The sequence below is a fragment of the Hetaerina americana genome, unplaced genomic scaffold (assembly GCF_022747635.1).
Source record: "Hetaerina americana unplaced genomic scaffold, ioHetAmer1.1.p SCAF_3, whole genome shotgun sequence".
Classification (NCBI taxonomy): Eukaryota; Metazoa; Arthropoda; class Insecta; order Odonata; family Calopterygidae; genus Hetaerina; species Hetaerina americana.
Window position 1 is genome coordinate 77,667,055 of NW_027286874.1, and position 23,955 is coordinate 77,691,009.

Genomic DNA, 23,955 nt, shown 5'->3' on the forward strand with positions numbered 1-23,955 from the left:
AATACATGAGCTTTCACGAGACATTTCGGATTCGAATTTTTCAAAATGGAATGATAAAAGAACGCAATAAACAGTGTGCCTCATGGATTTTCCTTCATTTTAGAGGAGTAGAAATTACTACTCTCGTGAAATTAAATTTGATATACCAGGTATGCCTATAGAGGTACTCCTGGTGTATCATATTTAAATAGTACCGTTACACAAAAAAACAGGATTTGCTGAAATATTTGACGATTCAGATCTATGAGATAAACTCAGTCGTCAATGTAATGTTTTATACGCAAACTGACCATGATTTCCATATTAAATCCCATCCTACAAAACACAAAACAGAGTTATGTTAGCTCAGAAATAATCATTTTAGAGATTAAAATTGCTTTGATTAAGGAGAAAAAATACATTTTCATTATAAGATAGTGTTTCTCTTCGCGTATTTACTGGAGTAAAATGAATTTGGCTTTCAGCAATTTATTTACTTTTTCGTGACAAGAGAAAGCAATACATCCGGTTGGTTGAAGCACACACAAATTCCATCAAAAATAATCGCCTCCCCAGGACCCAATTATTATTCTCTCTTGCCACTTGATTTGAAAAAAAATCATCTCTAAGATCTAATACGGGCATAATAATCCAGAGCATATATCCATATCATACATACACAGCTGTTGTTTACCCATTTTCAAATTTCACCATTTATTTATTTATGTACCCTGCAAGCCACCGCTAGGGTGTGTGGCAGGGAATGAATACACGCCAGGCTAATTTTTGCCCGAACTTAACCCTACCGCGGTCGGACAGTGTTATTATGATCCCTTCTCGTTCGTGGAAAAAATGGCATCTTAAATCTATCTGTTCTACACTTGATCTATCTAATTTTATTGATATGGTCTCTCCTACCGTAGCACGATGGGAGTAATAATATATTTTCAACATTACTACTGAACAGACGTCCTTCCAATAAATTCAAGAGCTTCAATCTGTAATTTAACCTTCGCTCCGTTTGTGATTCCCAGCGTAGCTACTCTAACATTTTCGATACGCTACTAAGATTATCATTACAACGTTTTAAAAATCAAACTCCTCTACGCTGCACGCGATCCAAGTCGGCAATTAATCCAACTTCGTGAGTATCCCATATACTTGCAGCATATTCTAAACGAGGCCTATCCAACGACAGATAACATTTCTCTTTGACCTTTTCATCACATTTACCTAGTACTCTTCTAATAAATCCGTGAAGGAAAATGTGGTAGCCTGATAAGGAAATGTCACAGGTTCGAGTCACTCCTCAAGCATGCGCTTTTTAATCGTCTGCATCCGTCAATCGTTAGTGAGACCCTAATTTCGCTGATTATAAATGTGTTTCCTTCAATGGTGAATATATATGCAAATCCAATACTTATTAATAAAATCTTGGGTGAGCCTCAGGTAGGTTAGAGAAAAGTCTTTATGAGAATTATTGACTAATTCCTCGAATAGAATTTTATCTACGGGTTTACAGCCTATAACGTACATTCTCCAACCTGATTAAAATGAGCATACGATGCGTAGAAGAAGGCAGCAGCTATACATACATATTGTAACGATTTTTCTCGTTCCTTGCATTTCCTTGCACTCATCATTCTCCCTCCCGTACACACTGAAATCTTTCCCAGACCTACGCAGCACTTTCTAAAAGTAATGTTCTTCAATACTTCACCCCTGATGCACTCATATTCACGGAGGAGAAATCGTATTTCCCATCTCTCCAGTTGAAAAAATGCATTCATTATACTATCCTCACAAACCGGACGTCTAAATGGACATTGATTGATTGCACCTAATCTATACATAACAGATACTTGGATAGTGGCAATAATTGCTTGTTATAAAAAAACCACAAGTCATCTTTCTAATGCCGTACTTTCCTGTGCCTACTTATTCTTGGATGCGATTAGTCTTACGACTAGTACAGCGCCATCTCATCTCATCAATGTTGAAGACACGAGTCAAATTATATTATGGTAAAACCCATCATTGTTTTAGCAAAGTAGGTTGCTTTGGGAAGTTCAGTAGGTAAGTAGTGGACCAAATCTTTCAGGGGGCATTGACTTCAGGATTATTGTTAGAGAGAGAGGTGAACTTAAAAGGCGCATTATTAAAACTATCGAATGGAGCGTTGACTTTGGTAACGATCGAATCACCTGCGTTAAGAGAAGTATGCTTTAACTTCCATTTCTAAATTTCTATATCTCTTTACCTTTTTCTCAATCCATAGACAGTTTTATTTCCGCCATTCCTCAATAACTCCATCACTTCAGCGGTGAAAAAAATAGAGACTAACTTAAGTAATCTCGAAGATGCGATCGGAGTTTAGTGTTAACAACAAACTGTTGCAGACGCCAATGAGAATATCTGCACGTCTTAAGCACGGCGGTGGGAGTTTTTGTGACGCGTTTTGACGCAACATTGAAGGAAAACTCAACGTGTAATGAGACCTTCGGATTTAGTGACAAAGGCTATACGATAGTCACCTTTCTTCCCTATCGCCTTATGCTGTGAATTCATAGTTATACTGAAGTTACATAATTGATGGGTGCATGCTAACAACATTGTTATTCATAAAGAAAGTACTCGTTTTACTCATCACCAGACAGCCTGTATTACATGAGAGTGACAATAAATTCGAGTGTCACGGCATCATTTTAAAAAACTTTTTACGGTACCTGGGTACCCGACGATTCTCCTTAAATTCAAACATTACTCTTATACCATTATCTATTAGAAACCTAAGTGGAAGTCGCCCTCAAGTTTTAGACAAGAAATAAAGAACGCTCACCTAGAGAGCAGGGGAATGGAAAGGGACCGATTGGAGCAAGCTTCATTTGGAGGTAGAGGTTTGCATCATTACAGTTTAAAAACCTTTTCATGCACGATGTTAATAAAGATTTTTTGGTTCAATTTTTTGCAAATTTTCTAAAAAGAGTAAAAACAGGTAGAATTCTAGTGGGCTAAAAATGAGCTCAAAACGGTATCCAATAGCAGGCTACCAATGGTATTTCGGGTGTTAGAAAGAGAGGAATATGAATAAGCTACGCTCGTGAAAACAATGTACTAAACTTAGTACGTAGTTAGACTGTGTACCGAGGAAGAAAAGTAAGAATCTCTGCAAATACAAGCTGTGATTAACCGGAATTAATACCATTTAAATAACAAAAATAAAACGATTTCTCATTGTACCATCACTGAAATACGCGCACCGACTTTCAGTGACGTAGGTATTAAGGTCCACTTTTTGAAAGTAGAAATTATAATTTTATTTTCGATCTGCCGGTCAACTTTGCTCTCGTCCACCAAATCTATGAGAAGAGTATTTCTCCACAATTTTCATACAGTGGCAGGCTGAATGACTCATTATTATTTATGATTCATAAACACTGTTAGGGCTACAAATAATTATGATATTGTTATAAGTCTGTGCGTTTATGCTTTATTCCAAATAAATTATTACAATACATGATGAAGTTCAATTGGCCCAGCATTAAAAGACAGGAATATATATATATATATATATATATATATATATATATATATATATATATATATATATATGATTCAAATGAAAGTGCGAGAGGGCGTGAGCCAATATAAATAGAAAAAAGCATAGGAAAGGACACTCACACTTATTTCCAAATTTTCGATAGCAGGACCACCTTCTCCTGCGGAATGAAGGCCATCTCGCACTTGCGTTTGATTTATTATTTCTATTCGTGAGACTTTCGTATTATACATCTTGTATATGTAGTATATATATCTTGAAGGAAAGTCTCGCGGAAGTGAATAATAATTTTAACGAAGAAGAAAGATAGCGCTAGCCAACAAAAGCACGGAGACACACATTCAAATGAAACTCACTCGTATTCCGAATTTTCGGTGGCCAAACCATTTTCCCTTGACGGAGGTGGTTAGGCATCCGAAAATTTGAAATACGTGTGAGTTTCATTTGTATATGTTTCTCTGGTTTTTTTTCGCTGGTGCTCTCTCGCTTCTCCGTAATTCTTGTTACATAAGGAACAAGATCACCGGTGAAAGAAGAAAGAAGGACATGACGGACAAAATGACCAAAGCAATAGGGCAATTCTAAAAAAGTAAGTCAGAGGAAATCCAACCCAATACAAGTACGTGTAAAAAATCCATTAAAGGACTCAGTATCGTCATCATATCGCTTCATTGCGAGGGAGAAGTTAGATAAATAATGGTCAAACGGAGTAGCCGACCCAGTGGAACAACCGAGAATATTTCCTTGTCATCATCCAAAGAAATAAAATTCTTCAACAGTGCTTTCTTTTCCTCCCCCTTCCCTGAAATCCTGCAATTTATAAGATGAAATGATGTCCGAAATAGCGAATTCGCTTAGGCATCATTGGTGAGAGGAATGATTGTCTTAGAGCCAAGAGCTTGGAGAAGGAAGAAAAGGGAGGGAAATGGCCTGAGAGTGATTTCATTGCGCAACTGAGATGAGGACATTAGGAAAGAATGGAGAATTGCATGGGGGTAATGAATGAGTCGGGGAACGAGGTGTGGGCGACAAGGTATTGGCACAGGCACACATGGTGTGAAGAGGGCAGGCGTGAAAGATGAGGGGGACAGGAAGGAAAGCAGAAAAAGTCATCTCAGATGATGAGAGGACTGAAGGAGAATGGTAGGGATAATATTCATGAAAGTGAGAGAGAGGGAGAAATTTAGATGAATGTTGATATACTGTCGGAAAAGTTTTAATTATATTTTTCATTCTAAGTTAATATTCTTGTTTCTTTACTCTTAATTAGATCAAGGAGCATTGCCCATGTCTAAAAGAGGCTGAAATCTGAAATTTTTGAAATATATTTTCAAATTTAATGCAATTCAATCCGATGTTTTTAGTTGATATTACTAAACCGACGGCATAGAAAATGGTTTTTGTTGTTTAATTTAAAAAAATAATTTTTTCCAATTTTAAAACATGCGGTCGGTATTAAAAAATATATTAAAGATTAAAGTATTGTATTTACTTTAATTCTTTAACGACTTAATGAATGGTATACTAAATTGGATTTTAGCACATTTACAATCAGGATCAGAGTTGTCTAAAATTTATACAATTGCCGATGGAATATTTTAGAAAAACCACAATCGATGCCTTGCTTAAAGAAAATTTATGAATATATATCCTGCCTACATACAGCCGAATGGAGACGGTTCAGGCAACGTTGGATTTATCAGTCAACTCAATAAATATGACTAACTATGTTTTCACATTCTTTATCATATTTACGTTTTTGATAAATGCAGTTTCCCTATACTCTATTTCAACTTTCAATTTAAAACATTTATAGTGGCTTGCCAAAAGGTCTTTAATTCACCACTAGCTGTGCAGACATGCTTTTAAAGGTAAGCAAAATGCGTTTTAGGCCGTAGTCCCCTCAGACCTATACTGCATATTTTACTTGTAACATAAACAATACATGACCAAAATGAGTTTTCATGACAAAAACTCAAAACTATACTTTTCTTAACTTTTTAGTTCCAGGTGCATTTTACGTTTTCACGTTTGCACGTTGTATTATTAGTATATTTAAAATTACAGATTGTCTGTTCCAGTAGCATGAGTATCCAATGTTACAGGATTGATTTCGTGAGCACGGGATATTGCACGTAGAACTACGACACATAATTCAGTAATCATTAATGTCGATAATGGATTATGGAGTTGATACATTGGAAAAGTTTTGCTTTGCTCTGTGCCCGTCATTCAGTGTGCCATTTCAGGCTAAGCTGAAGATGATGCATCACTTTGGCTGCAGTCAATATTTTTACCAACTAAAAATTAGCATTTTCGGGAAATTCATTTGTTTCAAATTAAACTCATTGCGCTTAAGTTTTCGAAAATTTCCAACGTGTATGCCCGACTTAACACAAATTTCCTTGTGACGTTACATGTGAAGAAATGACCCACCATATCACATGATTATTATGAATTATGACAGCCATTTTTGGTTGAGACGCGCAATTAATTTATCATTCTCTCCAGTTACTCAATAAATAAGAGAAAATAGTTTAGTTATTTCTATGTCTAATCAGGGTAAAACTTGTAAAATATTCACTGCATGTCGTTGATATACTTTATTAAAATAAGATTAAAATAAAAAATTAAGTAAAATTGAGAATGAAATAAAGTAAATTTGACGATATCTTATTTCTTCTATAATATGTACAACACCTACCCAATGAAAATATTCGTAGCAAAGAGTTGTAATATAAAATTAAATGATAAGTCATTATGACAAGTTATTAACAAAGACAAGGGAAAGCGATTGGCTAACTAGTATTCTACCTACTGTGATTATTTCGTCTCTTCCTTTGTCGACGTTTGTTGTTACCTTGTTATTGTTAACTTTCTTCAAATCGCCATTAAAACTAAATACCGCACAGGGTTCGTAAACCACAAGTCTCATACGAGACATAAACACCTCATAAGAAATTGAACAAAAATATGACCTAAGCAGAAACTTAAAGATTTAGGCCGGATAGAATTCACTATTTTGCTAATGAGAATGGATCAAATTTTCGATAATTGATTGAACAATGTTAACTTAGTCACGTTTATTTTCCTATTAAATATTTGCTAAGTGATGACAAGGAAAACTGAAGAGTCCAGGAAAATATTTTAAAGCAAATTTTTCTCCGAGCTCCATGTAAACGAGCCCCTTGTAAACGATGCTACAAAAATCATTATTTCTGAAAACCAATTATAATTAATGTTTAGTATCATATGAATGATATGAATACTTAAATTTCGACAGAGAATTCATTAATTAATACACTTAATATAGTCAAGTACATTTTAGGGTTACTTAGGACTGAAATTCAACTATCACCTAAATGGGACGGGAAAAACCGAAATTATTCAACGCGAAATTGCAAAATATGAAAGTGCACAAATCCAACTGAAATTGCAATTGTGGGCCGATATTTTCTTTAATGAATACTGAATGCCCTGCTCTGCATACTAATTAAGTCAAATCCAACCAAAAAGACTAGCAACAAATAGAAATGGACAATTTCCCATAGTGACAAGAACTATTGACAATTATGCAGGCACATAGTTCTTAATACCCTGATACACTCCTTCAAGCGCCAAGGTGACGGGTTGCATGCAATGATGAAGAAGACTCATAATTAAGATCATGAAAACAGTTAGAGAAACATAGGCATAGGATAAGCTGGATCGATCAAAAATTATTGGTAAAGGGACATGCATTAACAGAATATTATTCGGGTTTATCTTTTTCGTCCGATTTCAAAAGAATAAAAATATTTTATGAAAAAAATAAAAATGTGATCGGGGCATGCGATCAACAGTTCTACTCCCATCTCATTACAAACTATATAATTTGCATCTCCTACATACGCAATCGCCATCCACTTGACGAGAAATTATATCAATAATTTATTCTCTTAAAAAATTGATTCCTCTCTTTGACCCCTATGGACGGTGGAATTTGCACAAAACTTTGTGCGATGCCACGGAGTTGATTTAGGCTAATCAAATTATCGTTTATCATTTCCGAACGCTTTACGATGGACGGAATTGTGCAACGCATACTATTACTAGATAAACATCTATTGTTGTAGCTTCCTTTTTTTACGATTCAAAACAATCTTCCTTAAAGTTTCCACTCGATCAATACGCACAAGTCAGGTTCGTGAAAAATGATGCATTGATAAATTGAACTAGGCTTCAAACTGGGGTTTAATTCATTGCCAAAGCAGAGAAACGCCAAATGCTTATCCTGGGCTTCTTGGAAATTCCTCGAACAATAAGGCACCACTCGTGGACAACTACGAGTCACGGGTAGGGAATCGTTAACGGTCACGTTGAAGTTCTGTCAAGTGTTCGACCATGAAATAAGTCCATGGGCACATCCAGTATGAGAGTCATGCCACTAATCCTTCCATAAATTAAAGACGACTTTGGGTAGAGGCACCCTTTTAGCCAATGCACACTACGCTTTATCACGGCATAAATATTAAACGGATCCGATTTTGACGTTTTAGCAGAGTCACATTCATTGTGTCTCGTTTCATGGGAAGAACACGCCCTTCTCTCTCTCTTCAACGTACCGCCTACCTCTTATCTATTCAACTATTGCCACACACAACAACGGACGTCGTCTCGTGGCTGATGCACGCTCTCTCTCCTTACATACTGCGTCGCATCGCACCGCCAAGGTCTGCTTATCTCCGTGCAGCACTGGACGCGAGTGGAGGAAAGAGATTTGGGATTATAACTCTAGTCTTTCCTCACAAATAATCTCCTCCATCACTCCGTGTACTCGTTATGGTGAGAAAACTATAGTTTTGATTGATGAACATGAACTGGCATAATTCTAGTAAAAACCACTTAACAAAGCATATTAATTTAGATTATATAAATACGAAGGTTAAATACTGACATAAAGTACCCTTTTCCAATATTGCAGTGATAGCATCAGAAGGCTTTACATTTTTGTAGATGCGAAGTATTTTGAATGACGATGGGATTCTGAAGACTGTGATAGACGGGAAGACGCTAGGCAGGATAGGTGTAGAGGAAAAGGCTAGGCATGTATGAAGGGAGATAGAAAGTATTCGAGATTTAAGGACAGTTTTATGTGGAGTGGGATGTCAGGTGGTGTCTTTTTGGACGGAGCTGGGACGTGTAGCTATATGGTCAATCTGCCCACCTACCTTCAACGGTAGACTATCAATAAAAATAAGCTGTGCCTCCTTCGCTCTCTTGTGTTGAAAATACCTCCATAATATTGCTTAACATCGCAGGATCCGTATTTATTCAAGTTCTAATGATTTACATGAGTGATGATGTTCGTGAGCATACGCTCTCTTGGTAGGCATAAACGCAATTTAATGGGGTAGTAGGACATTTTAAATGAAATGAACATCTATTTGAATGTCGAAAGAGTTATTGAGAGAACTGTTTCTGCCATTCTCTTGCAAATATCTTAAAAAAACAAGCATTTTAACTCTAAAAAGCATCGCAACTCGAAAATTGAATCACACTTTTAATCTGAGTAAATTAAAAAGAAAAACATTTTACCTTCCAATTTCAGGCAAATTTTCATTTAAAATTGTAGGTATATAACAAATAGGGAAGAGCAATATGAATAATTTATTTTAGCCATTTTGTTCATATCCACGCGGTGCAATATTAAATTATTTCCATTTGAGGATAGTATTCCCAGTTTTGACATATAATGACATTTCGACGATATCTTATAACGTTTTAATCATTTCAAGAAATGAATTATCGATTCGTTCGTCGTTTTACTTCAAAACGTTTGATGAGTCGGAATATTTAAAACATGTATTCTCAACGCAACATTAATGTGTAGTCATATTATTTTCAAATAAAAATTTAACTTTATCTCAAAATAAATGTAGCTATATGATTACTTCAAACAGTGATAGGAACCAATTTGACTCCAAATTTAAAAAACACGATAGTCTATAAACAGAAGTAAATACATTTTAATGGCAATTGTGAAATCGAGATTACTGAACGCGATTTACGTGATTCACATCTCAATCACGAAATCGAGTAATTTACAATTGCTGCCAATTTTGACGGGATTATAACACGGGATTAATTCAAGGATTCCGAAACTTAAGACCTGCAAAATGAAGTGGTCTAATTACAAATTTTTTTGACGATATGCTGTTTGGGGACATGCTAATCCAATTAATAGAACTCTGGGCTAATGACCGGAGGGCTCGGGTTCGATTCCGGGTGACGCCTTATGCCGGGTGCCATCAGTTGGAAAACCAACCTTCGGGTTGACAAGTGTGGTAATGAGTTTATATATAGAAATATAGAATATTTAGGCGAAATCTCTGAAGACCCGAGAAAGCAGCAGGAGACGAGGGCTTGGTGGTTGAAACGTCGGGGTGGGAGAGAACGACGTGGATAGATGGTGAAGCGGCGAGAGACGAACAGTTGGACTGGGCACGATCGCATGTAAATAAGGAAAGTCTAAATTAAATTAAGGCAGGCGTGAGCCGAGGGATGGGGGGGGATTGTAGTGGGGATGGGATGACGGGAGTGGGAAGGGGGGAGAGCCTTAATGCGTCGCCGGCTGAGGGCGAAATGAAAGGCGTGGGCACCGTGAGAAAGCCCTGGGGCGTCCAAGGGCACGCGAGGCGAGTCGCGCGGAGGCACGAGGTGGGCGGGCGAGCTGATGGGTGACCGTGGGTGGGGCGGGGCGGCCGTGTGGACGATGGGCGGGGGGAGGTTGAAAGGTAGCCGAGTGGAGAGGAGGATGGAAAGGGGGCGATGCTTCGGCACCGCATGGGATGAGCATTCAGAAACACTCTTCCACTTCGGGCCAATCATTACGATTATCAGTCGACGGCTAGAGGATTGAAACCCATTACCACCACCAGCATCAAAGTATAACTTTGAATTATTATTTTGTCGGACAGAAATATTAACAAATTTTTCTACATTCTCCAACATGCGGTTGAACGTTCATTTTATAATGTGCTCCCTCGAGGAATAGGCACGCGTTGAAGAACCAACGACCCCTGGCCAAAATATCCAAGAATTTGGTCCGTACCATTAATCACCGAACGCAAACCTTATGGAACATGCTATACGAAGGAGTACATACCGAGAAGTAGGCTGCCACTCGATACGTGTAGTTTAAAAATAACTTGCTCACAGACTTGACACCTTTGACTTCCCCTGAGTTCGAGTACCCTAATTAAATTTCATTTTTATTACTAATTATTTTTGTCGGTAATCTCAGAGAAATTGAAGAGAGTTATTTTTAGATGATTGGCCATAAGGTCATCCATGAGCGTTTTCCAGTTTAAACTTTCTCTAGGTAGTTGAATGAATGAGCAATACTGCATTGTGATTGAGTGAAACGTCATCATATGGACATTTGGCAATTAAACCAGCAGACCTCTCGTAAGATCCAATCTTTTGGATAATACTGTTTCCAATGAAATCATAAACAAGATTGTCAACTGGAGAGAATGAAAAGAGGTGGAATAACTTAGTTTATAGTATTCGTTCAAAAAATAAAAGTCTTATTCCTTATGCTCAGTAGTTTCCGAGACAAACCCGCAGAATCTTTTGGTAATCTTTTTACATCCTTGTCAATGTTATTGACAATTTTCTCCTGATAAAACTTTCACAAGTGCTTTGCCATTACAGCTTGTCTGCATCGGGTTAGGCGCTACATACAGGTATATCCAGAGCATTTAAGATTATACATGATGTAACCTAGGGAAACATCATTTCGAAGCTTCTTCATTTTAGACTGCAGACTGACATCATGACATCTCGGTTGGTTCAGCCCAATTGCTTCAGAGAAAATAATGGTGATTCACCTTTTGGTACAATTTTAACACATTAGGAAAATCAATCTTCATCTTGAACCAAACAGGGTTATGACATCCATGTTAATGGAACTAATGTTTTCTTCCCTTCGCGCAACTTACAGGGTGCGGCGGTAATTAATTTCCTCCATGGTGAGTACGTGCTTGACATTGCAACACCCTCGGGGATGAAATCTTTTTTAATAAGTCCTCTCCTGAAAAATATGAAATGATGTCATAAGGAAAATTAAGCAATGATGTGTCTATTGTGCTCAGAGTCCTTGTTCTTAGCCAAGCATCATCTGCAGGCATTAAAATCTCCACACCGAATTTCACATCCAGGAAGTGCGGTGCTCGGGCCACCTATTCTGATTTTTGCGAGATGCCATCTGAAAGATTTCGCAATTAGGAAAAGAAGCAATAAACAAACCATTGAAACAAAACACTGACCACTGATATAATGTAATTTAGCGTTTGGCTGATGAAGCCAAATAATGCGGTTTCCTCGCGTAAGGATCTCGATTATTTTAACCTGATTGTAATTGCTCGCAAGTTATGTGAAATGTAATAATTTTCCTCATCCCGCACACAAAAGTTCATTTCAGTAATGAGTGAAACTTTTGGATTGATTAGGAACGGTGACATGATTCAGAATCGTTGGCAAAGTTTAAAAAACGAATTGTATTTTACAGTTTAATATATTATAATCAAGGGGCTATCTAATATTTCTGGGCACCGGAAATTATTGACATCATAAGAAATCAGGGAAGATTTTTTGAGTTGTTATAACATGCATGAATATTCGAGAATTGTCTCATGCGACAGTCAAGAAGAGCCCATGGAGGCTATTTTGCCCTCCACTTAGAGCTTAATATACATATTTATAAAAGAAAAATCTAAAATAAAATATTAAATCCTGGGCGCAGTGTTCTTCAAGGTTGGTATGATTGCTATGTGGGAGTTCAAATTGTAAGATGATCAAACCTTATCGCACCGAGAAAGTCGATCCTGGAGGACGGAGAGTGGAAAATCGAAGAAATGTCAACGCATTGATCGCTCAAATGGACACGAAACGAACCGGGGCTAATGAACAATATTGATGATTTAGGCGGCACGTGAAATGGAATTCACGGTGGTGGGGGGACGCTCGACTGTCACCCGACGAAATTCTTTCATCGTGCCCATCGGGATCGGAGCAAGATGGATCGCGTCGTGCGTGGGAAGGAGGAGGGATGGGGATGTGGTTCCACCACCGTCATACCCCCCCCCCCCCGGAGGAAATGTGGTGGGGAAGTCGTGGAATGGGAAGGGGCAGCCGGAGAAGGCTTACGGAGGAGGGTAGGGGTGGATAAAGGGAGAACCGAGGAGAAATGATGTTTCACGAGACGCGAGAGGAAAATGAGAAGAAAAGGAAGGAAGGACTAAGATTAATGAATGGCGGGGCGCGAGAGGGTTGGGGGTAGGTGGGAGAAATAGGGGGGAGGTTAGGGGAAGGGAAGTAGGAGGCAGAGTGAGTGCAGAGTCGGGCGAGACTATGATTGGGGACAGAGGGGGGGAGAGGTTGGGCGGAGAGAGAGCGAGCGCCTTGAGGGAAGCGGCTTTGGAGTTGGGAGAAGAAAAGGGCGAAGGGTGAGAATTGTGCTGGGTGGGAGGAGTGGGTGGGTAAGATGTGAAGAGTGCAAGGCCAACGGAGGCGAGGGAGGAGAAACGCGAGCGTAATGCGGTTATTAATGACCGCTATATTTGATCCTAAAAAGCCCCCTTTTCATTCGCTTTTGGCAGGAGAATGGAAACGCTTATGACAATGGTTCACGGCCTTCCATTTTGCCAGGGCCCTAAATGGGCTACCGACGGAAACTCGCGTTCCATTTGAATTATTGCCCGTCCTAAGTGTGCGCGTATATGCAAAAATAAGGGGAAACAGACGAGAAGTTTGATGCCAGAGGTGTATAGTGAGAGGGGATTCCTTTGACCGAGCTCAAAAACCGTACCCACGAAGAGGTTTGTAACCAATTCACTTTGCACTTGTGTCATTCAGTCGTCTTTGCTTTGCGTCCGAACATCGCTGCAATTCTTTCTCAACCGGGAACGAAAGAGAGCTCGGCACCGGAATTAGGTTGCTCTCAATGTAAAAAAGTGACTCTTCACGCCATAAGGGGCTTGAGAAAAATGTCCAGTTAAGGCTACCTCAAAAGGAATCATTGACCTTTTGTATGAACGGCCGCTTCTGTAGTTATTCCCACTCGTTGGTCTTAACCAATGTGGGCACAATGGGCATAATTATTCCACAAAGGTGCGATGACGGAAAGAAAGATATTTTCTGACTCGCGAGCACGAGTCTGCTTTGCTTGCTTGTTTTTGAGAAACTCGTAATTTCCATACAACTTCAGTATTTTTCACTGGCTAAAGTTTTATTAAATCAAAAACAAAACGAATCCTTTTCTATTCTCAAGTTTAAAAAATCATCCATTTGAATGGATTTGAATATTACTTATTATTCCAACAAAATATTTCCGTTTCGATCGCCAAAATTTCAATTCACATTATTTTCAACTGTGCAGCATGACTGAACTGTTGTGGTTTGACATAATGAAAGGAGCAAACTTTTGCAAAAAAAGGAACCCACATGTAGCGAGCGCTCTTTCATTGGCTCATCAAATTCAGGAGATTTTTTAAAACAATGCTTTCAAAAATCGTAATTTACACGCTAGCCATTTTCGTCCATTGAGTGGAGGCGTTTTAAATATGTTTATTGTTTTACAGGCATTCTATGAGTGACAGAGATGTCATGAAAAATCACTACTATATTTATCAATGAATCAATGCACGAACAAATCTAATTCGCGGACCGTCAGTTTGAAAAATAATTTCGTAATATTTTGTTAAATGCATTTCACGGTAAACCATAATACTAAGCAACGTACATACGAATGGTTCATTGAAATGAGTTTTCGTTTTGAACTATACATGTATATGACCGAAATATAAAGTGCCCTACACAAATCGCTCTGGAACAAGTTTCAGAGAAACTACCGGAATGAAGAAACCCTTGGATAGGATTGAAAGAGTCAATAACCATGAGTAGACTTTGGGAGGAATAGGGTATACGATTCCGAGAGACGGAAATTATCACATAGCGCGAAACTTGGCTGTCAAATTACTTTGAATTCAAACATATCAAATTGAATTTAAGTGTGAAAAATTTTAAAATCCAGTAAAAATGATTTCTTCAGTATTCTCAAAAGAAAATATACTTATGATAGGGCAGCACATTAACGCTGCATTCTTTACGTAAATATTGAAAATATTAAAAGCTAAATCTCAACGATTGCAATTTTAACAATGATTTTTCCCGCTGTTGATTCTATCTTAAGCCTACAAATATTCAAGAAAAACAATTACTCTGATTCAATAATTTAACTAGGGATTGAGTGTATTTTTAACGCTATTTGGAAAGAGTCTTACACATTTGAGTGTTCCGATTATGCAGTTTCTTATTGCGCAACCATAATCGTTCTTTCAATACCATTACTTTTTTCAAATTTCGCAATGCGAAACCCAACAAAACTCGATTCCTGGACTTAGTTTTGATCTTTGAAGTTATGTCAAAAGATACGTGATCGCTAACTTCGCTTCAGAGGAAATTCACGCTAGCTCAAGTTGTTACAGTATCTGCTCGGCAAGTCGAAAGATCCGTTCTTCAAGCCCCGGGCAAGGAAATATTTTTGCACTTGTGATCTGTGCATAGATATACATACACACACACATTCGGAAAGGTTCAGAACAAACGAGTTTAACGATGACACTGAACGAATTATAATGGCCCCACACTACTTGCGTAGATCAGACCACAAAGATAAAATAAGGGAGATAGACTCCAAGTACAGATAGATACAAATACTCATTCTTTCCCCCAACAATCAGAAATCATAATAGTAAGAAACCGAAGTCAGTTTGGAAATATTAAAAACATTGAATTTACAAGTCGGAGCAAAGTTAAACACTGCAAAGCTGTTAAGTATACTTTCAGGTGCATGAGTATGTTAGTTGGTAGTTTGTGTGTTCGTATGTGTGTGGGGTGTAAGGGTTTTTGCTTGAATGTATACCTTGCATTGTTTGTGAACTGTATCAATTTGTGGCTTTTGCATGCGGTATTTTTTTAAATTACGGGTGGTGCCCTTACACTGCCCGCCACGCGCCCTTGCAGGGTATTAAGTGGATGTAGATATTGGCTTTATATTCGAGCCACATTATCTACCAATGTATCTACTATTTTTACTACGTCATGTACCCCAGGGATGATGAATCGGACGGGGAGAGATCTTTTGCTGATTTTTCTAAATAAATGCCCTTTTGGCTGATAAACACCAATAAAATAGTTTCCCAAAGATTTGCGAATTTGAAAGAAATTGCGTTAAGTAAATCGAATGTCCATTCAATCATATCAACAATATATTTTTTTACAAATATATCAATCCTAATTTCATAAACCTAGTACACATTTTCGTCAAGGGTTACATTTCTCCAATTGTGAAATTAATCATATAGTAATTAATTAATAAATAATTATATAAAATTATAGTCCGCGATTATTTCTTCTTGCGATTGTCACGTTTGAACTATAATTTAAGGAGCTACGAAGTACGTGCTATGGAATTTCAGCGTTGCTGAACGTACAAAACAGAGAAAAAAGGTCAGCTGCTCTATTCATTCAAATGTGAGTCACTTCTATCACGAGGTAAGTAGTGCAGCGTGAGGCTTCTAGCATGTGTATTATCCTTACAAAATGAAAAAAAGTTTCCTGCGTCATGCATTATTCTGATAAGTCATCCAGATTATGCGTGAAGGCCGCCTGGAGGAAAAGGCCACTTTGGCAGCGGCCGGCGAGACGTATGCATACACATTTACGATCGCCGCTGAGTCAAGGATATTTCAGTCGTGCAAGACCGATGGTAAAACTAATTGTTTGTCAATCGAGCGAGACCGTTTTCCAACGACTCCGAAATGCCTTGGTGAGGGTCAGTACCATTCACCGCGATTTTTTGAACGTACGAAGGCACATGCTGCTGGATTTCGCAAGTGTAATCTCTGGGAGTATTGCTTCAGAGTAGGTTACAATAAAATACAGACTGGATTGGCGACCTACACCGGGTATTATTCACCCGTGTGGAATTGCTTCCTCGCGTTTTCCTGAGAATTTTCTTCATCAGTACGATTCGCCTGAAAGATAGTTGTATCTACTCAAGAGCACGGATTCTCAACTGTAAGATGCTCAGCACGCATCGAGGTACCTACCTTTCCACGCTCGAGATAGCTAGTGCTCATTAAGCCCTTCGACGATATTAAACCTAAACATAACAAGAGTAATCAGTCAGAAAGAATAACAATTCAAATCGCTTTCTTTCAATGGCACCGTGAATTCAACTCGTTCTGACCTTTCGAAGGTTTCTCTTAGTTTTCAGGGGTTTGACTTGGCCCTGAAAATTACGATTCCATAATCCCCTCTACTTCCTCGGGACATGATTTCTCATGATTTCATTTCTTGTAATGAATCCTCATCACGTAGAGGATTCATTACACGCGCAAGTCATCACATGACCTCCGAGGTCGTTGGAACACACTTCCTTTATCTCACGACAGCATCTCCATCCGATCAACCAAGGTACAATTTCGTCCCTATCAGCGGCATTAATTAAGGAGAGGGAATCTCCTAACTGTTTTCTTAGACACGCATTCTCATCTCATTTAAAACTCATACCGTGATACTTGAGATGATGGGAGGGATTCACACGGCCATGCTCACGATTCCAGAAAGCATCTGCAAGTCGTGCTGGATGAGGCAGGAAATTCTGGGCCTTGGCGCTAAGTGTCGCAGGACAAGCCAACGCAAGAAAGCCAATGATTCAGCAACGAATATCTGAGAAAAGAAATCCACTCAACCTTATACTCACTGATTTATTCCCCATAAAGATCCGTTGGGGTAGACGTAAGTATGGTTGACCATTTAAAATACTAAGGAGTAACGCTAACATCTGACTTAACCTAAGAAAAACACTAGAGGACATCTCGTTGTTAATAAACGAATAGCGGGAAAATACTCGATTGTAAACATTAAGGATATACACTATTTCACGTTGTTTAGACCTCACCTTAAAGACAATTCATGAAAATGATTTATGAACGTACTTAAAAATCATACAAGAGTTGACAATACTCTGAATATGCAGCCGCAGGAGTAAAAGTAATTACCTGCAAGACTTAAACTTCTAAATAAAAGTAATTTTTAAAAACTTTAACAGTCATATAGAAGGAACAATTTTACTCCAGCATTGCATACAAGATTTATGGAAAATAGAATGTCGGACGCGGAAATTAAAGGAAATATTTTTCCTCGCATGTTTACTGCTTTGCAGAGCATTTGAAACACATGATGTGCTACAACTCGAATTTCCAAAATTAAAACGGCATTCTGTTGGCGAGGGCCCTCACGCAGAAACTCGTGAACACGCGCAGACTCACTCCAATTATAAATTGGAAGTCTTAAGTATTATTATCATAAAACATTTTAATAGGTGCGTAGTATGGTTGTTTCTTCGTTTCTTCTCTAACATTTATGCATTTCCTCTTTCCTTCGCAAAGGTTACCGGGGCATTACAAAGAGTATTCTGAACCATTCGTTCAAATCACTTGTGAACCTTTTAATTCACGGAGATAACATCATAAGGCACATGGTATGAGCTTGGTAAAACGACTCTATTATTTTTAAATAAAAAACTTTGTTACTCGGCTTTTGTTAGATGGATTGATGTAGTTACTTAGTGCCTTTACATTAGGTATCCGATTCTTCTAATGACGGTGTAAACCCTTCCAAAAAATGCGAAGACAATATCATTGCAGAGGTTGTAAAAAAAGACGCAAACGCTATTGCGGGTGTGAAACACAGCGACCGAGTTTTTAATTCTGAAAACAAAAAAGTTTTCAAACATTGTGTTCACGCGTGTGCTCCATCGCCTAAAAATTAAGTTAACCAAAAGCATAAGATCGCGATCACCACGGCAACCAGGAGGTTGGTAGGCTGCAAGGTAAGTCGCATAGCTTGCTCCCACGAGAACTTGGACGGAATCACGGATGCATTTTGCAGTGCATATACATTTTCGATTTTTTATAGGAGATTATATTCAAGAAAAATATAATATTATTAAATAATAGATCTAAAATAGGCAGGTGAATAATGTAGGACCTATTTCAAACTGTGCATTTTTGGTATTATTATTACGATTATAGATGATTCGTATCATTGGTAGTCTATCTTTTAGGTAGGTTTTTGTTTTGAATAGACACAGACCGAACACTCCTACATTTCTTTGCTTCATCTAACAAGACATAACCTGATATCCCACGCTGGGAAAAACTCTACATTTATTCCGCGTACTTCCTTCCTCTCTTCATTCCGTCCAACCCTCTCCATTCTTTTCCTACCCCTTTCTCGCTTGCCTTACGTCCTTCCCTCTACCCACGTCTTCAACATTCCATCCTCAATCAAAATACTCCGCATCTATCTTTCCTACCTTCTTTGGATTTCTACCAAATCCTCTCTCCTGTACCACAATGCCCAGTGCTTATTCGTTCGTCTTTTTCACCTCTACTATCCTTTTACACGCCCACATTTCAAAAGGCTCCAATCTACACATCTTCAACGTCTTGCTTCAACGGCCAAATATCCGATCCGTACAAAGCACAATCCATACCAAAGTTATCATTAGTCTTCCATCAATCTCCTTAGTTAACTTCCCAATCATGAACTCTCTCCATCTCGTGAAATTTTCGTCGCCTTACGCAAATTTGTCTTCTTACATCACTCCTACTTCGACCAAGATAATAATAACGATATCCAAATTTTATAATACAGGCATATACAATACTTGTATACATACCTGAACCTACCTGTATAATACCTGCATATAAATAACTGTATTCACTTCGATGTCAACATAAATTGCCTGTTTGGAGACATTATGCACTTGAATTGTTTGGGTGCATAGAAGCACCGGAATTACTAATACTGGGTAAGATATCAATTTATGCCATGTTACATGAAATATAAATTTCCATATTATCGCTATTACGCCAAACCTTTCCCCCTCCGGCTTCTTCACAGAGATATTGAAGACGCCACCGGTAGACGGAAAACATAAAATATCACTCATTAAGGGCGTTAAGGTGAAGTCATTGAGACATCTGAATGTAAAGAGTTGCTAACCCACCAGAGGTCGCGCGAAAGAGAACGTGTGCGAAATGAGGAGGTTGACTAAATAGTGAACGGTGTGATGAAAGGGGGGGAAACAAAAATGAAATTATCTCAAAATCTTGGATCCGGAAATTTTACGCTTTCGCAACATTTAAAATTAGAATAAACACACGTCAGTAGGGCAGAAATGGGAAAAAAACAAACATTTACAAACGAACTGAATGACTCTTGTCATAAGATTCGAACTAAATGTTTTCACTTTCGAATTATTTCCATATTAGCAAACAAGGGTACACGCTCTTGAATAAATGGTACAAATAAATTCTGCGCCATACGTTATCCGTTTAGTTTACTTTTCTCACCAATAAATACAATAATAAAAAATACATTTTTAATGAGTAAATGTTTAAAATACGTGTATAAAAACCCAAGTTAGAATATAAAATTATCATATAGTATTACAAGTGGGGGTCTCATGGCTTAGGGCAGTTTTTTGATCTACTATAATACTCTTAAACCCTGAGTACCTAACATTAAAAATGATTAAATTTCCTACTAAATTTTACGACATCTCATTACTGAGCTCTGCAAACGCTCTCCCTCCCTTAATTTAATACAAAATGGCTATTCTTATCCTCCCTCTACATCCTCGTTTTCCCAGCATTCTCCCCTCTTATCACCTTCTTCCGCATCCCTTTGTCTTTAAGAACCTCATGTATTTACTTGTCTAACCATCCCCGAATTTCTCACAACAGCCGTCTCTCTTTCCCTACCATCCCTAGAACTTCGTCCTTTGTTTTTCTTTCCCTCCATTTTATTTTCTCCATTCTTTCCTACACCCACATCTCAAATACCTCTAATCTATCCTTATCCTCCTGCCAAGACGTTCAAGTTTCTGAACCATACAAAACTACGCACCATATTTAAGTAATTTCTTTATGTCTAACGTTAATTTTGCCTGTCAACAACTACTACCTCTTTGCTTCTTTACGTAACGAATTCCTCCTTTTAATGTCCCCTTCACTCAGCTACCCTCATTCAAAACACGATGAACTACTCCAGTGCATGTCCCCCCCAACTTTAAGGCTTATCTTAGCCTTCCTATTTCTTGAGAGTCTCATTACCTTTACTTTCGTATGATTAATGCTCATCCCTGTTGTGTGAATACTTCACAATTTTGTCACATTATTTGCATGGTCATTATAATTTACATGAAACTAAACAGTCTTTTCTTTGATCCTTTGCATCTTCTATGCATTAAATCCACTGACCTCTGTGCTTTATGATTTAGAACACCAAAACGACGTTAAAAGCCATAAAACTACACTGAGAAATTTAGTTTCTGTACTTCAGCTTTTCTCAATGAAATATATTTTGCTTGTACTTTTGTTAATCTATGCCTTCATCAGTATTAATGTTTAAATGCAGAAAATACCCACTTGAAGATATTCATTAACGCATGCCAACGTAAGATAACTCAAATTTTGAACAAACACAGATACCCTCTGGTGCTTCTCCTATCACTGTTCATTAATATTTTCAACTAACATTTGTTGCTTCAGTAATATATAGTTTTCTACTTATTTTCACCAGGAGATATAAGATTGATATCAACTAAATATTTTTAGAAACACACTATTTCGATATTTTCATCAAATATCGTAATATACATGTATCCCTGACGGCGACTTTCTCCATTAGCGTCACATTTCCCTTTTCTCGGTACATGAGCTTGCTTTGTTTTAATTACGTGGAGTGTGAATTCATTGGATGTTGGATGAAATACCACAGTCCGGTTAAGACAGAAATAAAAGATAACCAAGCAAAAATGAAACAGTTATTGACTAGGAATCAGACATCTTAACCTTTTGCAGAGAGGGCTGTTAATTAGGAAGGGGAGCGACTACTTACTATCAGAGTGACGAAAGATCTAACGTGGCCTCTAAGGAGTAATGTTGCAGCATAAGTCTGCGGGAAATGCCTCGTATTCTGTCGCTGTACAACAAATACTCGACAGCCGAAGACAAAGCGAGTAAGTAAGAAAAGCAAGCGCGGAGAATGCAACACAATGGGTAAAAACGCATCGGTTTACCGGCAGGTCCGGTGCCATAAGCAGTTCAGTCGGCGTTCACCGTCTTACTAACTGTGGTAACTTCAAGCTAACGAGCACTTATATGGTCGGAATGTATTAGAGATTACAAAACTAATTGTTTGATATAGCCGGAGGTTGAAATTAACCATAAGTTGAAGGAGACATTATAAATCCGGGCTTTATTTGATGATGCTTACAGGGAGTAACTTTATTATTTTGTATCTTTTTCTGAAATTGACGAATAAGTGTTATCGTTATGGTTGGGATTATGTGCAATCAGGATAATTAAAACACTGTTTTATAACTGTGTTTAATTAAGAAGATAGGATGAAAACCATGAAGTTAGTCAATACAGCAGATTTTTCAACTTCAGAAGGAAGGTTATGCCGTGGTGACTTAACCATAAACGATATCACATCCAAATACATTTAATCATGTTGAAATTAGACATCAACAGAAAATTGAAATATTAAATTACTTAAAAATCTTTTGACAAGCGTTTTGACTTTTTTTTCTCGTTAATCTATTTCGTAACGGAGTAGTCTAGTGAGGAGGCTGTTAGGCTACGAACTGCAAAGTCCCGATTTCAAAACCGGTTGATGCCTCTGGCCAGCCTCGCTCTCCCATTAGGCAAAACCAAGCAAAGAGTTAATTGATGAAGTGCATTTAGCTTTTGTTTAGCTGTGTTTAAGTTTCAGGTGCTTAAAATGAGGAATGCTCATTAGTATATAACGGGATAATTCCAGATTTACTTTTGAATTTCCCTCGGCGACCTACAAGCGATTGTGGAGAAAATCTCCCCTTCCGTTGTCGGGGCATCGCGTCCTCAATCTCTTATCCCTCGCCGCTCCCACCGCCTTAACAAGATATCGCGCCTCATTCTCCTCTTCCCCCACAGATACCCACCGCCCTTGCTCATTCCTTTCTCTCCTTCGCAGCTGCAATCCTCAGAGCCGATCTCCTTCACCCTGGATATTTTCTCTTATCTCTGCCCCCTTTTTCATTTTTAGCACTCGACGAGGTGCTCAATTCTTCCTAATTGCTCTCCTCCTGTGTTTCGCGGACACCGTTGGATATAACAGTTGGTCTGCAGTCGGTTGACATTACTCGGGGTAGTCGACCGTTTGTCTGGCTGTAGTTGCTCGTACATCATCTTGCTCTGCACCAGTGGAGCCTTCTTGATTTGCATCTCTCTTCTCCTCTCCATTTCTTTTCTATTTCGCAGGTTATGATCATTATTTTATATATTTAAAATCGTACGATGGTGCGTAGGACTTTGTGTTTATGGGAAAACCATGAAGGATTAGACAGCGCAACACGCTGGGGCTCTTACATTGAACGACTTCAATGTGTAAACTTTTGCGTATTTACTCCAATCTGCAGAAGTTCTCTGACTTCTATCCTCTTTCGCCAAAATAAAAACATTTTAGAGTTTTGAAAGCAACACAAATAAAATGACATTCGCTATTGTTTATTTTCCATTTACCTATTCCCCATGGATGTAGTATGAGAAAATCGTCTTTTCCAGTTGCACTGTATTTGCTTCAGATATCATTCTCATCAGATCAATTAATCTAAAACTCAGCCACTAAGTTATTAACCTCATGGGCAAGCTGTCATTTCCTTTATGAACTCGCATTAAATGAAACGAGTTAATACAGATATCTTCGAAATTTTTAACACATGACCGCAAGAGCGACGCCTATATAATAAACGGAGAAGTGCTGTTGGAAGTTAAACGCACACAACGTTGCCGAAAAGGTGGCATCCAAAATATTTTCTCAAAACCACCAAGGGCGAGAAACTGAAAACAAAAATAAATTCGTAGGTCGGTCACCATGCTGCTTGCCCACTGGTTGCGCAATAAATGCCAAATTATACTGCGTAATTAAAAAAAAGTTTATGGATTAGCAGATAAAATTGGTCTCAGAAGTGCACCCATCCGTCGACAAGAGACGCAGATATTTCTCGCATAGAGGAAATAAGATTGGTCATGAAACCATTCGGAAAATTCCCGTAGCATATAAAACTCGAATCCATTCGTGGAGACATCTGGTTTGAAATGCGTCGCCCTAATGAAAGCACGTCACAGCCATAAAATACTTTCAACTTTGTCGGAGCAAGGTAGTCAAAGTACTCCGAAACTGTTTGTTAAAAGAAATGAGAGACCGCAACGCGGCGCACTCGACCATTTTTTCACGCGGATGCGTAAATA